The sequence below is a fragment of the Equus asinus genome, chromosome 8 (assembly GCF_041296235.1).
Source record: "Equus asinus isolate D_3611 breed Donkey chromosome 8, EquAss-T2T_v2, whole genome shotgun sequence".
In the NCBI taxonomy this organism is placed as follows: domain Eukaryota; kingdom Metazoa; phylum Chordata; class Mammalia; order Perissodactyla; family Equidae; genus Equus; species Equus asinus.
In genome coordinates, this window is record NC_091797.1 from 15,613,835 (window position 1) to 15,628,534 (window position 14,700).

The 14,700-nt window shown below is 39.6% G+C and overlaps 1 pseudogene; it reads right to left on the reverse strand.

The window, feature by feature from the left end:
* Positions 1 to 5,494: 5,494 nt before the first annotated feature.
* Positions 5,495 to 5,745, reverse strand: LOC106827024 (small ribosomal subunit protein eS27-like; annotated as a pseudogene).
* Positions 5,746 to 14,700: the final 8,955 nt, after the last annotated feature.

Below are 14,700 nucleotides of genomic sequence, written 5' to 3' on the forward strand. Positions count from 1 at the left end.
ATTCATTTTCATTACAGACAAATTATCCAAGGTGTATAATATCTCATATAGTCTTAAGTCATTATAGTGACATATCTCCCTAGGCATTAGATTCCCTAATTGTTTTGCATGTAAACAAATGAAAACAAATGACAGTACATGTAACGAGTAATGTTTTCCTTCAAGAGACCTTAACTGGTACATTTGATGTCTACTAGTCTGGGAATCACCAGTGGCAGGAAAAATCTATTTGTTATCATCTCAAATTCTGGTAACAGTCTGATGATATATAGAACTGAATAGACATAATGATCAATCTTTACAAAAGATTCTATTGGAGACCAAATCTTTTCCTGATCATTGAGAATGTACGATAACTTGGCTCTTACCTACCTTCTAACTATCTTTCAGAAAGGTGGGTTTTGAATACACTTGAGATTATCATAAGGAGAATATGCAATACAGGCCAGCATTATAGCCTGGTAGTTAAGCAGAAGTCTCACAGACCTGGATTAAAATCCATCCTCTGCCACTATTAGCCCTGTGACCTAAACTGTACTTAACTTCTCTAAGCCTGGGGGACAATGAAAGAGACACATTTCATAAGGCTGCTCAAAAGTTCCGGCAGGATCAAGACCCAGCTGCCCCTGAGGTGACCAAACAATAATGCATTCTAACCTATCTTTGAATTCGCTCTCCTGTTCCCCGTATCAATTCCGTCTTCTGAACTCCAGCCCTCTGAGATGAAAATGTCCAAATAAACTACTACCTCCAGCCAAATTTTCGTCACAGGCTCTGCCCTCAGGTGAACCCAGCAAAGGCAGCATCCTAAAGTAGATGTAGCCTGTGGACCTTAACTGTAGAATGAAAAGTCTCCCGTTTCTCACCAAACTAGACAGGTCCCCAAGGAAACCAGGTCCTTCTTCAACTGGCTGGAAGGGAAAGAGCACTTCTGGATTAGATACTTCTGCCTTTTGGGACATTTTGTTTCCTCCAGATGTTCCGTAGGTGGCCAGGAAGAGCGGCTTCCAGCTGCACCCGGAAACATCCTCTCTCCGTGCCCTCTCCCACAAGGGGTGCACACGCAGCCACTCCCACACATGCGCATACCTGGAAACACAAGGCAATAAATGCTCCGTAGGCAACTCAAGACCCATGGGGTCAGGACCTGGAGTGTGCGCTCTCCTTTCTTTTGTCTAGATTGTGCACAGTTGTGATTCGTTCCATAATGCACCTTTTGATTGGCTTTCACCTCTTTCTGGTTTTGCACCACACAGTCCCTCGCTCCTTTTTCTTGGGTTCATTTCCCAAGACAAATGACCAGCATCAAACCTTTTTCTCAGCCTCTCTAAGGGGGACCTGGGCTAAGAAAATGCCTGTCAGCAGATTACAGAGTACAACAAACACTCCCTGGAAGTAGGTCGTGCCCAGGCTGTCCCATAGGGTTGGCCTGTTAGTCAACTGGATGGAGCCCTAAGATGGCCAGGCCCATGAAGTGTCACTATCCCTTTAAAGTATATAGCAAAAAAAAAGCCACATATAAGAAAAACTCACACTTATATTTCAAGCATAGCTTTGGAATCATATTCAAACTGTTGTGTTTTATAATTAAGTTATATAAGCCAGATTTATATTGAAGGCCTCTATTCTCCAACTATGTTAGGGGCAATCTGTTGACCAAAGTAAAAAAAGTCACAGCATAAGTGGCATTAGTTCGGAAGACTCTCATCCTCAGTGAGGTGTTATCCCTCCCACCTATCACCAAGTCAAATGCCTACCCGGGGGCCTATGTTTAAACAGAGCAAACAAGAAACATAACTAAAAAAAAAAAAAAAAATTGATACCAATATAATTCTACAGGTATTATAGTTTGCATGGGGTTTTATATATTTATAATTATTATCGAAAATATACAAAGGACTAATAAAATCTTCAATTAAATGAGTTAGACAACAGAGTGGAACACTAATATTGAAGTTTAAGTACAAAAAAGGGTATGGTTTAGCAGATAGTGCGTTCTATGTTACCCCTCTTAACTACTAATTGAAGGCCACTTGGAAAGAGTACTCCATGGTCATTTATAAGCCATAACCAACAGAAGTTGAATTAGTTTACACACCTCAGGACAGAGATCTGTGGTTCTGAGGAAGAAAATTAGAAGACGAAGGTGCTAATAAGAAAAAAAAAAAGGTGGGAGAAGTTAGAGGCTCTGCCCACCAAGATGGGAATGCCACAATTCCAAGCCCAATACAACTACATTGCTAATTCACTACTTGATTCAACAATTGGTGAGGCACATAACTCTTAGAACACATTTCCTTTAAAGTGAGTGCAGTGTTTTTTTGGGGGGGGGAGGGGACGGTTAGAGTAGGAGCGATTTGCTAAACTAATATTGATTTGAATTCTGTACTTTGCCAAGCATGTGCTAAGTGACTTACACTGCCTACTCATTTAACCATTTGGAATATTCCTCCAAGTAAATATTATAAACCCATTTTACAGGTGAGAAAGCTGAAGCTTTGGTTTTAAGCAACTTTCCCCAAGAACAATTATTAAATGGTAGAGCCAGATAGGTCAGAGTTGCTGGGTTTTTTGTTGGTTTTTTTTTTTTTTTTTCACTACACAAAGCTGCTCATCTTTGTTTTTGTTTGAGTCAGGGCAAATTATTGCTAAACTTATTTACATCCATGGAGACGTAAAGTGTTTTCTCTACAAGGATGCCACAAGTGTTATATGTAGCATCTAGCTAGCTTAGTAACAGGAAGAACAATTTTCCTATCTTCCAATATTAACGCCTACATTTAGAAATAGGTTTCAGCCCCATGGCCAAGTCGTTAAGTTCGTGTGCTCCACTTCAGTGGCCCAGGGTTTCACCGGTTTGTATCCTGGGTACAGACATGGCATGCTCATCAGACCATGCTGAGGTTTTGTCCCACATGCCACAACTAGAAGGACCAGCAGCTAGAATATGCAACTGTATACTGGGGGAATTTGGGGAGAAAAAGCAGGAAAAAAAAAGGAGAGAAGATTGGCAGCAGTTGTTAGCTCAGGTGCCAATCTTAAAAAAAAAAAAGAAGAAATGTAGCTGTGTTTCTGATTTGAATTGAATTACAGAGAAATTGACTGGAATAGGCCTGACAATGACTTTTGAATACAAAGAATTTGGAATTAAAGAATTACCAAAAGGAATATAGGGGCACACGTGTACGGTGACTGATAAACACTAAATTATTGGTGGTGAACATAATGCAGTCTATACAGAAACTGAAATATAATAATGTACACCTGAAATTTACATGATATTATGACCTCAATAAAATAATAAATAAATTTTAAAAGAATTAGAATTTCTTTTAAGTTTTTTTTATTTTCCCTTTATTTTTAATTTTTCCTTCCCCAAAGACCCCCGATACATAGTTGTGTATTTTCAGTTGTGGGTCCTTCTAGTTGTGGCATGTGAGATGCCACCTCAACGTGGCCTGATGAGCGGTGCCATGTCCGTGCCCAGGATCCAAACCAGTGAAACCCTAGGCCGCCGCAGCAGAGCACACAGACTTAACCCCTTGGCCACCAGGCCTGCCCCAGAATTAGAATTTTTAATTTTATAAATTAAAGAAACTCTTTGAAGAGGAATAAATGGCCAGGGCTGATATCTTTCCTTAAAAAAGAGAAAGCAAACATAGAAAAGAGAAGTGCCATTGCCAGACAGAGACCGAGCAGGGAATGAAATTTTAAGCTCCAGGTCTTCAATGATTCTTTCTAACTCTAAGACCACTCTCCAGAGAATGATCTGGAGGGCTCTCTGCTCTGAGCAAATCTCTTTGGAGACAGGTCTGCATCTTCCAGCTCAGCTTCTTCCCTTACTAAAAATGTCTCAGCTTGTCTTTGAAATATTTGTGACATTAAAATGCAATTCTGTCTTTCCTCCTGCCTTTTCTCTGAACAGCAGTCCATAATTACTCCCTCTACCACCACCCATAAACCCCTAGAATGTCTACATGTATAATGTATCATGCGTGTGCTCAACAGAATGTTTTTTCTGCATAAAGCCTTAGAAATCTGACAAAGTCTTTAAGTTTCTATAACAGAATTTTAAGTACAGTATCTTTTTTTCTGCATTTAATATTGACCCCAGGCATTGTCTGTGGCTTTAAAGTCTTCAAAATTATCATTCAATTTACATTCTTAGGGTTAGATGAATGCCAGTTCCTCGCAGGCACTGTGGTTGGCTTGTCCTGGGACACTTAAGTTGCCTTATCCCCATTTCTCTTGCAAATTTAGTCAAGACTTTTAAAGTTCACACTTTTTATTAGCCTTTTGGATGTTATATTTCACGGGGTGCCTCATCCATGGTCTGGAGCTCCAAAGAGTGTGCACAGTCGCCTGCATCATTGACAGAAGCAACTTTGCTTAGGGTGTTATACCACTTGGGAAAGCTCCAGATAGAGGAGAATTTATCACAATAATAATACAACATAAAGTTATTTGCAAAGAAATCTATTACCAGATAAATACCCAGCGTGGATATCAGGGTGGATTAGCCCTGCATGCCATTTAAAGAAAGAAAACTACTTTGTAATGGGAAAATTATTTTTATATCTCTGATCTCACCTGCCGCATTTCCCTTCCATTCTGCTGATAATTTCACACACTTTTATGAAGAGCAATCCCAGACTCCATTATTGTTCCAAGCTCTGACATTCTCATAGAAAATGAAAAACCGCCATAACCTTCCCTCCTGCTCATAAAGTCTGAGAAAAGGTGGATCAGACCAGAGAATCTTCTGACTTAGGGTGAAATTTTTATTCTTTTACATAAATCCCCCAGGCAGGAATAAGGAAGAAGTATTTCAAACCTAATTCCAAATATTTCACTTGGAATGGCTCCCTGAGAAGAATGGAGCAGCTGCCAATTAGCATATCTGTAGATCTTCTGAACAAACTCTGCAATATTTTCATTAATAAGTTGACTGAACACAGCCCCCAGCTGTCACCTGGGTACATACCCCAACAGGAGAATTTTAAAAAAATAATATAAAGAAAGCCAGATGATTGTTATTTCTTCAAATGCCTTTATAAGGCATGGAGTCACAGAACTGAAAGGGTTCACAAAGTCCAGCTGGTCTACCCTAGCTCTCTCATTTTCCAGGTGAAGAAACTAAGGTTCAGGGAGGTTAGGAGAGCTGCACAAGGTCATGCAGCTACTCGGTGACAGAGCCAGCACTGGTGCCCAAGTATCTTGACCACTCATCTAGGGTTCTTCTCACACTGATAAAAATAATCTCTAATATGCTATTTCATTATTTTCATAGTGAGGAGATTTAACATAGGGATGTGTTTTTTCTCAAGAGCTTAATTACACCTAGTAATCACATATCATTTTTCTTTCAGATATCTACTGATACAACGGTAATGTCTCTCAAATATAAATACTGTGGCCCCATTCTCTTTTCGTCTTTTTTATCCACAAGGTGTTTATTGGTATGGTTTCCCGCTCATCTTGATTCAGTGGGCTTTTAGTGCTGCTTCTGTTTGAAGGAGCATCCTTCTCTAAGCCTTGCTTTCCTCCTGTGGGCTGGCAGACAACAGTGGAGCAGCTGACAGACAAAACTGCCATTTGTGCATGGCTACAGACAGTGGTGATTTTATAGCATCCTGGGCATTTCACATCCAGAAAGTAGGAATTGGGGCTCTGCACCAGGCACTTCTTGTGTTTCCTCTTCTCCTTTTCTGGAGAATGATGAAGGAGATCCTTTGCAAGAGGCATGTTCTCACAAGGAGGTCTTTACTGTTGGAAAGGGAGTGGTCCCATTTTCTTGATGAGGAGATGTTGACATCATAATCATAAGGCTTAGTCTATACTCACTCCAAAATTCTCACATAAAGGAAATAAAACTACAAATTGGACCATAACAGTATCTAGTTTTCATTGCTCTCTGATTATTTCATGGATGCAGTGTATCCCCTCTTTTATCAAGTCTTCATAATCCTTGACCTGTAACAGGAAATCTTTTCCTACAAAACAAATTGAATTCTTATATGACTTCCTTGGAGAGCAACAAAAAAATAAAGTCTTGTATTCAGGAATGTTTGAACATCCCTTGAATGTTTGAACATCAGAATAGATCAGAAGGGGCAAGCACCAGGCCATGAAAGTCCTAGCAGCAGCCATGAGTTCAGCAGCCTAGACATCAAATTTCAGAGCAGCCCAATTTGTAAAGCCCATTTCACATGAACTAGGAACAAAACCAAAATGAAGATGGCTAAATAAAAGAAAAATACTAATTAAGACAAGTTACACTGTTTTGCTCTACCATTGAAAGCCTTTGGGAAAAAAAGGGCCAGCAGCCAAATCAATGTAGGATGCACCTAAACTTAAGTCAAAAACAGCCTTTTACCCTAGATAGTCACAAGATGGCTCTCTATCCAGAGTCGCCCAGGACACACTGAGTGGCCATTATTCCCCCCCTCCAGAATTCCTGTGACAAGAGAGGGAAGCCAACCAACCTCAGTATTCACCTGGCTTTAAATTCCAGTACTCCTAGGACATCTGAAACTCAGGTTGAGATAAAAATAGGCCAATACCAGAGGTGGTCTTTCTGAGTCCCGCAAATGAGCAGGAGAGTTAGGTAGGGGCTGGTGAGATACAAGGTACTAGGTACAAATTTGCCAATACTAGAAGGAAACATCAATTTGGGCTCGAGGTCTAAAAATAACGAGGGCAGGGAACTGGCCCCATGGCCAAGTGGTTAAGTTTGTGCACTCCACTTCAGCAGCCCAGGCTTTCCCCGGTTTGGATCCTGGGTGCGGACATGGCACCACTCATCAGGCCATGCTGAGGTGGAGTCCCACACAGCACAACCAGAGGCACTCACAACTAGAATGCACAACTACATACTGGGGGGCTTGGGGAGAAAAAAAAGGAAAAAAAAAAGGAAGATTGGCAACAGATGTTAGCTCAGGTGCCAATCTTTAGAAAAAAACAAGTAAAGGGGGTTATTGCAGGGAGCATCTTAGCTTGGCCTGCTATAACTAAAATACCATAGACTTGTGACTTATGAACAACAGATATTTATTTCTCACAGTTCTGGAGGGTGGAAGGCCAAGATTAGGGTGCCAGCATGGTCACATTCTGGGGAGGCTGTCTTCTGGGTTGCAGACTGCTGACCTCTCCTTGCTGCCTCACATGGCACTAATCCTGTTCGTAAGGGCTCCACCCTCATGATCTCATCTAATTCTAATTACCTCCCAAAGACCCTACCTCCACATAATATCATGTAGGGGATAGAGTTTCAACATGTGAATTTGGGGGGGACACATTCAGCCCAAAACAGGTAGTGTTCATTCAATTATGTCTAGATAATATGAAGTTTAAAGTACTTCGAATGAACTTAACTTTATTAGCCACTTGAGTTCTTTGGGGGAAACGGAGAAATCTCAGGAATTAAATTATCACTCTTCAGGAAGAAAATGTACTATTTAGTGTTTCCTTGGATTTCATTACATTTCTGTTTGTACTTTGTACTTTAGTTTTAAAACATGGCCAGAGACATCCTTATTAGCCACTTCAATCTTCTGATTCTTTAAATGTTGCCCATCATCTGCTCCAATTTGAAATGCTCTTACTTGTACATATAAGTATAGACAGAACTCTTTATTGATAGAAGGTGTTCTTTCTTTTTTGTTTTAATACATTTGTACCTCTAGGACAGAAACTCTGAAGTATTCTATGAATACAATAGAAAAATAATAAAATTAAAACATGATATGGCTAATATATCACTAAAACCTAGAGAAAGGAAATATGTTGTAAAAAATTTTACCATTCAACCATTTTACCATGACATATATTTTTAGATTTAAAAAAAGGTGTATCTATGAATTCTAATAGTTTCCAAATTACCCTTTAATGACAGACTTCAGAGACTGAATCAATTGGATTTTAGTAGCAGTAGGTACTGAGATGCTGTGTTAATAGGAACAGTAAAGTGGTACCTTCTTTTAACAACATCCTCTCCTTTTAACTTAGTGCCAAATAAACACAACTCCTGGAATGAAGATTTAATAGGAAGAAAAGGGAAAATTTCCAACAAATAACAACAGCAGCACTTAAAGCACATGAGGAATTAAGATACATCTCTGCCACCAGATTAGTAATGAATAAATAGAGCCCACTAATTTTTATTGTGCTCGCAGTAAAACAGACCACACAGGCCTTCTCCTCTGGAATCTGTAAGTAGTGCTTTAAAATCCTTACATGACTTTAGCACCTGTAATGACTTAGGATGTTCAGGGATGTCTAAAGGAAAACGCACTCAGCATTTTCTTACACACAGTTAAAAATAATTTCCTGACTGTTAGCTACAGTGACCCAGAGGACAGCTCCAGGCCTAAACACCAGGGGTGTTATTCTCTACTCACCTATCATCTACCTTAGCTTTTTTTAATGTGACTCATCAATTACCCCTATACAAATTCATCCTCCAGCCCTAATGATTGATATAAATGTTCCCCATCCATGATAACATAATTTACAGTACTCACTTCCTTTCATCCACAATTCTGCATAGGTATTTGACTTGTAGTAAGATCCCACATCACTTTAATTTTTCATATTGAATTCATTTCAAGAGCTGCACCCCAGGATCCCCTCACATGACATCTCATTTTCAGGACAATCTGTAAACACTATGGCAATCTGTAAGCCGGCCTGATAGGAGCTATGTTTATAGAGACCCCAAGGAGCTGTTGCTGCCGAAGGGGGAGTCTCTCTTCCCATGTGGCCGCTCCCACACTTGTGACAGTTCCTGCTAATGGCTGTGTTCTGACTGATGCTGGTGCAGAGCTAACTCAGATATGGCAGAAACTGCTCTCGGATGGATGCTTGGATAGTTGTGCAAGCTTTAGTTCTCCAGGAACGAGGCAGGAATCAGAACGTTTATACACAGGCAGAAGAACCCCCACATTCCCCCTTCCCAATCCTAAAATTCCCACTGTCATTGTACTATGCAGCTGTGTCTGTGTTATGCGGGAGACTTGACAGTAAAAGAATTTCAGGAAAGCCCCATGGATTCTGTGCATTTGCCACTTTTTTCCTATAGCTCAATTCCAAGCCTGCTAGTTTTAAAAACAGGCGTGTCTTTAAAGAATATAATTTGCATCTAGGACTATGACATGGGAAAACCCAACAAAATCACTAGGAGGCATGTATATATGACACATTTAAGTGGGCATGAAACAGTTAAACAGCAAAAGCCTGTCAAGGCAGCCAGTGAACAGCTTTTAACCAAGGGCTGCTGATGTCATGGGGGGTCGTTGATAGCAAAACACAGGAAGTAACAATAAAGTAAATTACTTCTGAGTAGTGGGGGAGACTTTTTTTTTAACTAGTGCTCAGCCTGAAGTTTATTCTATTTGCCATCTTTACAATCCAAGAGAATTTTCAAAACCTCTCTGTTGCTACTGCAAAGGAAAGATATTTACTTCTGGGCAGCTACAGAATAACTGTTAAACAAGTACCAAGTGGGAGGTTAATCACATTTCCAGCATTAACAGGAATCTATATAGTAGGAGATAGGAAGCAAATAGCTAAAGCCACGGAAATCAGTAAATAAGGAGTTTGCACTTCAAATGCTAAACTTTGTTGTGGCAGATAACCTAAGAATTCTCCATAATTCGTACATCAGCCCTGACACTAGTAAGGGACAGACCTATGGGCCTCTCTGACATGGGGCATGGATGAATGGGACAACAGGTGATAATAAAAAAAACAAGTGCCAGACCATGGCAGAGACATTTTCTTAACCAAGGCTGCTGCTTCCCATGGATTTGGTGAGAAGAAACTGAGACAATACAGAACTACAATATCATTATTTCCAAACACTACTTAGAGTTTGTTTTATCTATAGTTGTGCTTAATTTCATGATTTAGTAAACACATCTATTTCTTTCTGTTATGAGCATTTAATTGTTCTTAATTTTTAAAATCTTTATAAAGAATCTTTATAAAGATTTTAAATAACCCCACTTGATCATTTTCAGAGAGAGGAAATTCTACCAAAATGTCCCAAATTAGATTTTCAAACAAGATCTTTATGTCCAGATAAGCACGTTAAACAAAATGATGTCTGGTGGAGGTCTCACACCGTGTGGATATATCTTACATTATACCTTTATGCTGAGGACATATTATTATCTCATATATCACAAATGTGTGAGCTATGCTCTCTGACCAAACTGAACCTTCAAAATTGACTAGCTATTTGCATTTAATGTAAAGAAAATGACATTATCTAAACCTGTTACTCTTATTCACCAGTGAGAGCTGCTAAGTTACCAGTTGGAGAAACACAGCCCAAATGCGTAACTCAATTTTCCTCCCTTCAGCAGAAGGAAATCCTCTCTGAAAAGAAAACGCTTTCTTCACTTTTACAAAACTTTTTATGGAGAACTATTATCAAACTTAAGCAAGCATTGCAAGATTAGAACAAAGAATTTCCACATTCACCCAGATTCATAATTTTGCCACATTTTTTACCTTTCTCCCCACCCCTCCTTCTTTCCTGAACTATTTGAGAATAGATTGCAACATCACACTCTTATATCATAGGACAATTATCAAATCACAAAACTTAGCATTGATGCAAAACTATTTTCTAATAAAACTAGCCATATTTAAATTTCACCAATTTCACCAATAAATCCTTATAGCAAATTTTTCTTTGATCTAGGTTCTAATACAGGATCATAAATTGCATTTAGTTGAATGTCTCTTAGTCTTCTCTAATCTGAAACAGTTCCTCAGCCATTCTTTCTCTTTCAAAACACTGATATTTTTGAAGGATACGGACACTTGTTTTGTATAAGGTCCCTAAATTTGGGTTTATATGATGTTTCCTTGTGATCGAATTCAGATTATACATTTTTTTTGTGAGATGTCAAACTGCATAGTGACAAGGCAAGTGACATCTTCTTCTTCTCAGGGTATCACAGCAGGGGCACCTGGCACTGGTTAAGACAATGGCAGTCGGGTTTCTCCACTGATATGTTAAGAGTCTCCACTGAGTTTCTCCATTAATTTTCCTTTCCGTAGAACTCCATCCCATTTTCCAAGGCACAAAGAATAGTTTATTATAACCATTTCACCTATATCCCAACAGGAAATAAGTTGAAATCATTTGCTATACTTTGACTGAAAATCATTTATATCATGTACTGTTTTACCTCTATATTTGTATGTGTGTGTGTTTGTTTTTATTTATTTTTTGGTGAGGAAGATTGTCCCTGAGCTAACATCTGTGCCAATCTTCCTCCACTTTGTATGTGGGACACTGCCACAGCATGGCTTGATGAGCACCATGTAGGTCTGTGCCCAGGATCTGAACTCACGAATCCCAGGCCGCTGAAGTGGAGCACGTGAACCTAACCACTATGCCACTGGGCCAGCGCCCCTGTATATTTGTGTTTTAACATCCTTAATTTATAATAGAGAACTGAAAAAGTTTACCTGATGTCAAAGAAATTTCTGGCACCGAAAAGCAAGTAGAAAAGGGGCCAGCCCAGTTGCACAGTGCTTAAGTTCATACATTCTGCTTTGGAGGCCCAGGGTTCGCCAGTTCAGATCCTGGGTGTGGACCTATGCACTGCTTGTCAAGCCACGCTGGGGCAAGCATCCCACGTACAGGAAGATGGGCATGGATGTTGGCTCAGGGCCAGTCTTCCTCAGCAAGAAAAAAGAGGAGGATTGGCAGCAGATGCTAGCTCAGGGCTAATCTCCCTCAAAAAAAAAAAATCAAGTAGAAGAGGGGCCGGGCTCATAGCTGACTGGTTAAAGTTCTGCATGCTCTGCTTCGGTGGCCCAGGTTCGAATCCCAGGCACAGACCTACTCCACTCATCAGCCACACTGTGAAGGTATCCCACATACAAAATAGAAGAAAATTGGCACAGATGTTAGCTCTGGGTGAAACTTCCTCACCAAAAAAAAAAAACAAGTCAAGTAGAAGAGATATTTAGAAGGAAAGAAGATTGTCCTTGTCTCAGAGACTTATTAAGTCTGGCTGACTCTAATTTAAACATAATATTTTAGGGTCCTAAATAGCAGGCTTTCAGTGAGAAAGAACAATGATATTACTAGGCATTTCACTCACTTGCCCATTCCTTAATCCATTCTTTCCTTTATTTCTTCTTTCTATCATTCTGTCTTACATTCCTTTCTATCCTTATATTTCTTTCATTCCTTCCTTATTTGGATAATCGTCTAACCTACTCTTTCTCTTCCTGTGCTTCAAAGTCCTGATGGTTAGATGCCAAAAAGCAGTGATATTTCTCAAAAATAAGTGCCCTCCCTTTCTCTTGCACCACCACTCTTGACCAGGACATACAGCCCCTCCTTGGGCACTAGATGACTGGAAACACACACACACACACACACTTAAACACACCTAATTCATGTTTTCATTATCCACCTAAGCAGTTGTAGTCAAATTGATAAGTGTGTATTTTCTGTTATAATTTAGAGGACTCTGGGTGGCAGGATGTCCACTGCCAATTAGAAGACTTTCAGAAAATCAGCTGAAAATCTCTTCATTGCTTGTCACAGGACAAGCCCATTAACTCTCCCCAGCCTCCCTTTACTCAACCAAGTCTGTGAGGTCCATAATATTCCAGAGAACCTGTGTGGGATTAAATGAAACAAAACATGCGAAGGCACACTTTAAACTGTACAAAGCTGAACAAATAGAAACTGCTGTTTTCCTTATACTTTTCAACAAAAGATTTTCCTTTGAGTTTGCTTAAGACCCTAATCTAACATGAATGCTTATGTACTGGTTCTGAAGACACCAATTAGAAGAAAAAGACATAGTGTCTCAACCGGAATGATGACATTTCAAGATACTAAAAGGACATTAGATTTCCTGTATGTATATCCTGGGAGCCCTACATCTGAAAAGGAAGATTTGGTTAACTCAGAGATGTATTTAAAGGAGAAGAAGAGGAAGAAGGAAATGGAGAAGAGCATTTTATATGTCTATATCTGTCTATCTATCTTTATTCATATAGGTGTATGTGTATATATACATAGAGAGAGAGAAAGGGAGATGGAGAAAGAGAGTGTACATCTTAGCTTCACTTATTAAATCTCCCTCAAAAAAAAAAAGAAGAGGAAGAAGACGACGACTATACAGCAGAATATCACTGGGTCTGGCAGTTCTGGCTAAACACTGAGGATTTCTTACACAACGGACCCCACTCTAATGCTACTTGTCCAGTACACTTGATGACCCAGCATCTTTTGAAGACTGTTAAGTGTTAAGTTGCTTGTTTTTCTTCCCTAAACAAAGAGCCAAGTGCACTGCCTGTGCTTTGCTTTCCTTAATGCCACTATTGTGCAGGGATTCGCTCAGCAAGCTAGGGGCATAGCGTGTGGATATTGAATACAAAGAGGCAGCAGGTTCCAAACATAGCCTCCAAAAGACGAGACTGCCCTGCACCCTGCATGGGATGGAATGAAACTGTGTTTTGTCCAAAATTCAAAAGCCTGACCCGCGGGTCCTCAGAGGAGAAAAAGATTTCCTGCAAAGGTGACATCTGGATTTGGTTCTCGCTTCTGCTTCTACTGCTGTTTTTACCACCATCTACTATATCCCCATTTCTTTGCTGCAACTGTCAAAATTTAAGTTTGAAAATATTTTATCCTCCCCTCTTGCACTAAACAGTTTGAGTGAGGGGGAAGCTTATGATTTCTCAAGCGGATATACTTTAAAAGGGTTTAAAGGCCCCACTATTTCTTCCAGAAATTTTAATAAGCATATAGAAATAGCCAGCTGGCTAATCCTGGGAATATCCCTCCTCCTTGTTCATTTTATAGAAAGATCCTGTGGTCAGGAAATATAAAGCTTTCAACACATTGACCACAGCTAGGATTATAGCCTCATATGGTAGAGCTTTTTCCCACTGTCTTTTTCTGGGTGTTGGCAATATCCAGCAGTCCTCTCCCGGGTGTCGAAGTCACCTTCACCCTTCACTCACCAGGGAGAACTTCGAGATTGACTGCACTAATGAGGGAGTCTAGAATTGAGACGTTACATGTAAATCCATCAGCGTGATTAAACTTAGCATGCACACTGTGTGTGCTTGGTGCTTTCAAAGAGCCTGGCTATTAAATGGCTTCATATTTTTATACCTTTTGGCACCCTCATAAAAAGACTTAAGGAAACAGAATTTTTCCTTCACTGCTACAGATGGACTAAGGCAAATCTATGCTAAGACGCTATAAAATAATTTGAAACGTCTCAGGTTCATTGATAAATCAAGTCAGTAGCTCTGCTGAATATTTTTAAATGTATAAAAACATATATTAGTAAGGTTATATGCGTATGTAAAAGCAGATATATGGTGCAAACCCTATTAAGTTGCAAATAAAGTAAAACCTCATTAATTCAGACTCACTTAAATCAGAATTTCTGATCTAACAAAAGGTCTGGCTGAGCAGAAGTTTGCCTTTACCATATCAATGGAGAAAAGACTTGCCGAACAAATTGCTGGTGTAAATAAAGATTACAGGGGAAGTATATAAACTGTTTAAGAGAATACACTGTTTTTAGTGTCCTCAAGCACTTGAGGAGCACCCATTTACATACAAATAATTGAGAGTATAATTACAAAGCAATCTTATGTATTAATCAAAGCAGGCCTCTAAGGACTTCTAAAAGGAATCTTAAT